The sequence below is a fragment of the Dromiciops gliroides genome, chromosome 1 (genome assembly GCF_019393635.1).
Source record: "Dromiciops gliroides isolate mDroGli1 chromosome 1, mDroGli1.pri, whole genome shotgun sequence".
Taxonomy (NCBI): Eukaryota; Metazoa; Chordata; class Mammalia; order Microbiotheria; family Microbiotheriidae; genus Dromiciops; species Dromiciops gliroides.
Genome location: NC_057861.1, coordinates 292261004 through 292266572, shown reverse-complemented (window position 1 = coordinate 292266572; position 5569 = coordinate 292261004). Strand labels below are relative to the sequence as shown.

At 42.4% G+C, this 5569-nt stretch overlaps 1 pseudogene; it reads left to right on the top strand.

Annotated features, from left to right (window-relative positions):
• The first annotated feature begins 510 nt into the window (after nucleotides 1-510).
• LOC122736388 lies at nucleotides 511-833 on the top strand (annotated as a pseudogene).
• Nucleotides 834-5569: the final 4736 nt, after the last annotated feature.

The window sequence follows — 5569 nt, the reverse complement described above, 5'->3', positions numbered from 1 at the left end:
TTAATATAAAGTTTAAAGTTAAGAAATAAGCTGGAAAAATAAGCAAACAACAAAAAAAGTACCTGACCATAGAACTTCAGTGGCAGGGAAGAGCAAAACACAAAATCAGAAGACAACAAAGTCAAAGACTACTATAAACAAAACCTCACAGAAAAAAAAAGTGAATTGGTTTCAGGCCCAAAAATATTCCTTGAAAACTCTAAAAGAATTAAAAAAAATTAAATAACAAAATTTGAAGGAAAATTGGGAAAAAACATGAGTGATACAAGAAAATTATGAAAAAAAAGAGTCAACAGCTTGACAAAGGAGGCACAAAAAATACTGAAGGTAACACCTTAAAAAAACAGAATAGCCCTTCCTCCCGTGAGCCTCGTGCCAGCCCACGCTGAGCTCTGCTTGGCTCCCAGCAGTTTCTTCTCTCAGAACTCTGCCGCGCCTCCTCTGTCTCCTCCCATGTGCTTCGTGGTGCCGAAGAACCGAAGAGCAGCCTGGCCCGCAGCAGCAGCAGCCACCGCCATCATGATGAATGTGCCCAAGATGCAGCGTACCTACTGCAAGTAGTTTGGCAAGCACCAGCCACCAAGGTGACGAAGTACAAGAAGGGCAAGGACTTTCTGTACGAGCAGGGAAAGCGGCACTACGATCACAAGCAGAGTGGCTATGGCGGCCAGACCAAGACCATCTTCTGCAAGAAGGCCAAGACCACGAAGAAGATCGCGCTGAGGCTCTAATTCGTGGAGCCCAACTGCAGGTCCAAGAGGATGCTGGCCATCAAGAGCTGCAAGCTCTTCAAGCTGGGAGGAGACAAGAAGAGGAAGGGGCAAGTGATTTAGTTCTGAGTTGCCTCTGGCGCTCGCCCTGGCTCCTGAGAGAGAAATGATTAAAATATTGAAGCTCCAAAAACCCAAAAAACCCCCCAAACCAGAATAGGTCAAATGGCAAAAGAAGCACAAAAATCCACAGAGAAGGACTCCTTAAAAAGCAGAATTGGTCAAATGGAAAAGGAGATACAGAAGCTCCCTGAAGAAAAAAATTCTTTAAAAATTAGAATTATGCAAGTGGAAGCTAATGACTCCAAGAAGCATCAAGAAACAATAAAACAAAATCAAAAGCATTTTAAAAATATAAGAAAATGTGAAATATCTCATTGGAAAAACAATATATCGGGAAAACAATTCCAGAAAAGATCATTTAAGAAATAGTGAATCACCTGAAAACCATGATAAAAAAAGTTTAGACATGATTTTTCAAGAAAAAATTGAGGAAAACTGTGCTAATATTCTATAACCAGAGAGTAAAATTGAAATCGAAAGATTCTATCAATCTCCTCCTGAAAAAGATCACAAAATGAAAATTCTCAGGAATATTATAGCAAAACTCAAGAGCTTTCAGGTCAAAAAGAAAATGCTGCAAGCAAGAAACAATTCAAATATTGTGGAACCACAGACAGAATAAAACAAGATTTATGGCTTCTATATTAAAGGATTGAAGGGCTTTGAATGTGATATTGCAGAAGGCAAAGGAGCTATGATTTCAACCAAGAATCACCTGGGGGGGGGCGGTGGAGAAAATTCAATAAAATAGAAGACTTTTGAATATTCCTAAAACCACAGCTGAATAGAAAATTTGACTTTCAAATATAAGGCTCAAGAGAAGCATAAAAAGGTAAACAGGAAAGAGAAATCATAAGGGAGTCAATAAGGTTAAACTATTTACATTCCTATAGGAAAAGATGAAGCTTGTAACTCCTAAGAACTTTATTAGGACGGTTAGAAGGAGTGTACATGAACATTGGGCAGGGGTGTGAGTTGAATATGATGGGATGATATCTAAAAAAAAATTAAGGGGGAATAATACACACACACACACACACACACACACACACACACACACACACACACACATATTTGGATATAGAAATCTATCTTACCTTACAGGAAAGTTGGAGAAGGGGACAAGAGAAGGGGGATGGGTAATAGAAGGCAGGGAAGATTGCAGAAGGCAGTAGTTAGAAGCAAAACACTTTTGAGGATGAACAGGGTAAAAGGAGAGAGAGCCTCTTTATTCCTTCTGAATTTCATCTTCCAAAAGAGATTTGAAGCTGGACCCATAAGATATATCCTCCCCTCTGTTAGAGAAGACTCCCAATTTCTCCTGTCAACTGTTCCTCTCACCCTCCTCAATGGGCCCCATGCAAGTGCTTTCTGAGTCTGGAAGACCCTGTGCTACACCCTTTAAGTGTAGTACATAAATCATATTCTCTGGAGAGAATATTTGAAAGCTAGAGAGGAAGAGGCTACATTGTACAAGTTATTCATATCAGGAAACTGGAACCTCATAAATGAAGTTCTCTTCAATTAATAGAACCTATCCAAATCTCTGAAGATACCTAAATCCAAAGCTGGGCCATCTTCCAAGCCAGTTTAGTCCATCCTCAGCACAGCTTCCAAAAAGGAAAATCAATCAGAAGTGTAGGAAGTATAGTTCCTCTATTTGGAGTGAAGCACTGGACTTCATTTCATTGTAACCCTACTTTTCTGCCTTTGTTCTCTAGCTAACTATTCAATCTGAAATTCAGACAATGAAAAGGATATTCCCAAGGGCAAGACCTACCTTCAGGGCTTCAATCTAGGATGCTTCCCTCTGGAGATCAGTCTTTCTGCATTTCAGCTTCCAGATTCAGCAATACCTAGCCTTCGGGCTAGGCTTTTTATGTGGTAGTACCTTCTCATAGATTCTCCCAGGGCAAGGTCTATATTGGCTAGGTTCTGAACAAAGTCTAAATCCCCCTGATTGCTAGGCCCCCAGATACCACCTCCAGGCCATGACTTTTGTTCTGAAACTGCCTGCATTTCACATTCTCTTTGTTGTACCTGGTGGGACCTGGGAGTTCATACCAGAGACAAAGTAGCTCTCACAGCCGAGCCTGTCATTATGTTGGGGCTTTTCAGAGCACTCCAAACACATAATCAAAGAATTAAATTAAAGGGCCCTCCCTCAGATGTCAGCTGGAACATTCAAAATCTAGCTGAGAATCCCTCCACAGCATGTCCACTGAGCTTTTTAGGCAGTCTTACTTTTCCTCATTTCTTCCTTTAGAAGAAATCAAGGAGGGCCAGCTAGGTGGCGCAATGGCTAAAGCACCGGCCCTGCATTCAGGAGGACCTGAGTTTAAATCCGACCTCAGACTTGACACTTACGAGTTGTGTGACTTTGGGCAAGTCACTTAACCCTCATTGCCCCACCAAAAAAAAAAAAAAAATCAAGGAGAACATTTAAGTTAGGAAACCATGCTGAATGGGTCCACTAATTTATGTTATCTAATCTCAACTCCAGGCAGCTGGTTGTCCTTTATTGCTAGGTAACTGATTCTCTGAACCTATCTTCTCTCCTTCTGCCTCCCACAGCAGCCCTCCCCAACTTTTTCCCTCAAAGTCCTCATACTATGTTTCACCCCTAAATTTAAGCTTTTTGGTTGCTGTGATACTTCTTTGCTTCTCAACGCACATTCTCTCTCCGTAATCCCTTTTCTCTCTCTCTCTCTCTCTCTAGTCCTCCCCCAATAATTCATCCTTTGCTCCAGTTCAGGAAGGTTAATGTCAGAACAAATGGCAGTAGTTCTAGAAGGTGCAGTGGATGGTAAGAAGATGCTGTTGTGGAATGTGAAGGATGATTGGGATCAAGCATGGGAAAGAAGGGCAAAGAATGGCTGTGACTCCAGGAAAGGTAACTTGAGTGTTTTTTGAAAGGGAGAAGGTCCATTTAAGCTAGTTAGGTCAGTCCAACAGCAAGTTACCTTGGCAGCTGATTTCCCCCACCTGATCTTGCATTGATCTCAACGTGACTTATCATGGTACATCAGGAGATTAATTGGCAGAGGGGTACTGAATGAGTGAAAATACATTCCTGCCACTCCCTACCTCCAGGTGGGTGGTAGACAATAGTAAGCAAGAAAGGCGGCTTGGCAGGGCAGCCAGGGCTGGGAGTAAATGGCCAAATGAGAAGAAAGGGGACAAGCTCCCATCATCTCATGTACACATGTAAGTGTCATGGGGGAAAATGGGGTATGGGTTTGGGTTAGGGGTTCTTAGGAATTTCTCTTTAAAGAATTACACCTTCTTGCACACAAAAGCAGTTAGAATAAGATGGTAGTTTATTTAGGGGCAAGGGAAGGTTGAGAAGTCCAAGGATTTCTTTCATGGTTTCCCTTCCACTCCCCTTCCCTTCCCTTGCCCCTAAATAAACTACCACCTTATTCTAACTGCTTTTGTGTGCAAGAGGGTGTAATTCTTTAAAGAGGAATTCCTAAGAACCCCTAACCCAAACCCGTACCCCATTTCCCCCATAACATTTGGGACTGCCCTCTTATCCTATGAAATGCAGCTCTTAATGGGCTCCACATAATTTCTGTTATGGGGGAATTAGTGGGAGTTTGGGGTAGAGATTCTTAGGAATTCCTCTTTAAAGAATTACAACCTCTTGCACACAAATTCAATTAGAACAAAATAATATTTTATTTAGGCACTAGGGAAAGGAAACCAAGAGAGAAGTCCTTGGACTTCTTGTGGGGAGAAGACATGGCACAGAGGTATGGTTCTCTGAGATACCTATCTCCTAAAGCAGAAGACAGGCAGATACTTTTATATAGGACCAATGGTGGTCTGATGGGGTGATCAGATATCTGACTGTGGAAAGTTACCTTATTGGGTGGTGGATTGGAAGGAGTCTGGTGAAGGGTGTTTGTTCTGTCCCTTCACACCACTTTGGCAGTAGCCATGCCTAGTAGGGTTATCTCTTCAAAGGGTGGGGGAGACTGCAATGAAGGATGATGGTCCTGGAGCTAACTCAGTCCAGTTCAGGTGTTGCTTATCTCTTTAAGGTGTGCCTGTCCTTTGGTTTAGTTTCTTAAGGAGAAGGTTCCTTGATTTCCCCCAGAAAACTTCTGAGGTGGCCTGGGCCCATAACAATTTCCATGCAAGTATCCTGAAGCTTCTCTCATCCGTTTATTTATATTCCCTTCTAATCCTCCTGTTGTGGGAATGCAGTGGGACCCCAAGAAACCTAAAGATCCCAACCCCCAAGACCTAGGGAAAAGCAACACTCTCTCTCCCACCTCAGGTATGGGGTGTGGGAGGACATGACCCCAGTATGCTGATAAGCAGTACTAAGGTCAGCAAGAGGAGATGCAGGATATGGATGGATGCTGCCTGGCCTACTGATACCTAGTTATCAAAGATCCTTCCCCTTACTTTGTAATTTCCTTCCATTTCTTTGTTTTGTAAAGATGCAAAAGACCAGGTCTTCTCTTACTCCAGGGGGATAGTGATCTGTTCCTATACTTTCTTTCCTCTCTCCTAATAAATCTTTTTTTTTTCTTTTACAAGATTCGTGATGAGCCTGGACAACTACAAAATTTACTGAGAACTGATTCACCACCCCATCCCCTCTTTCCCAGACAAATGAACTGCCTGGGGCTGACTGTCTTTGTCATTTCCAGACTCTTGAGGGACTTATGGACCTTCCCCCAAGCAACTTATCCCCTCCCAACATTTCCTCACCTTACTCCCTG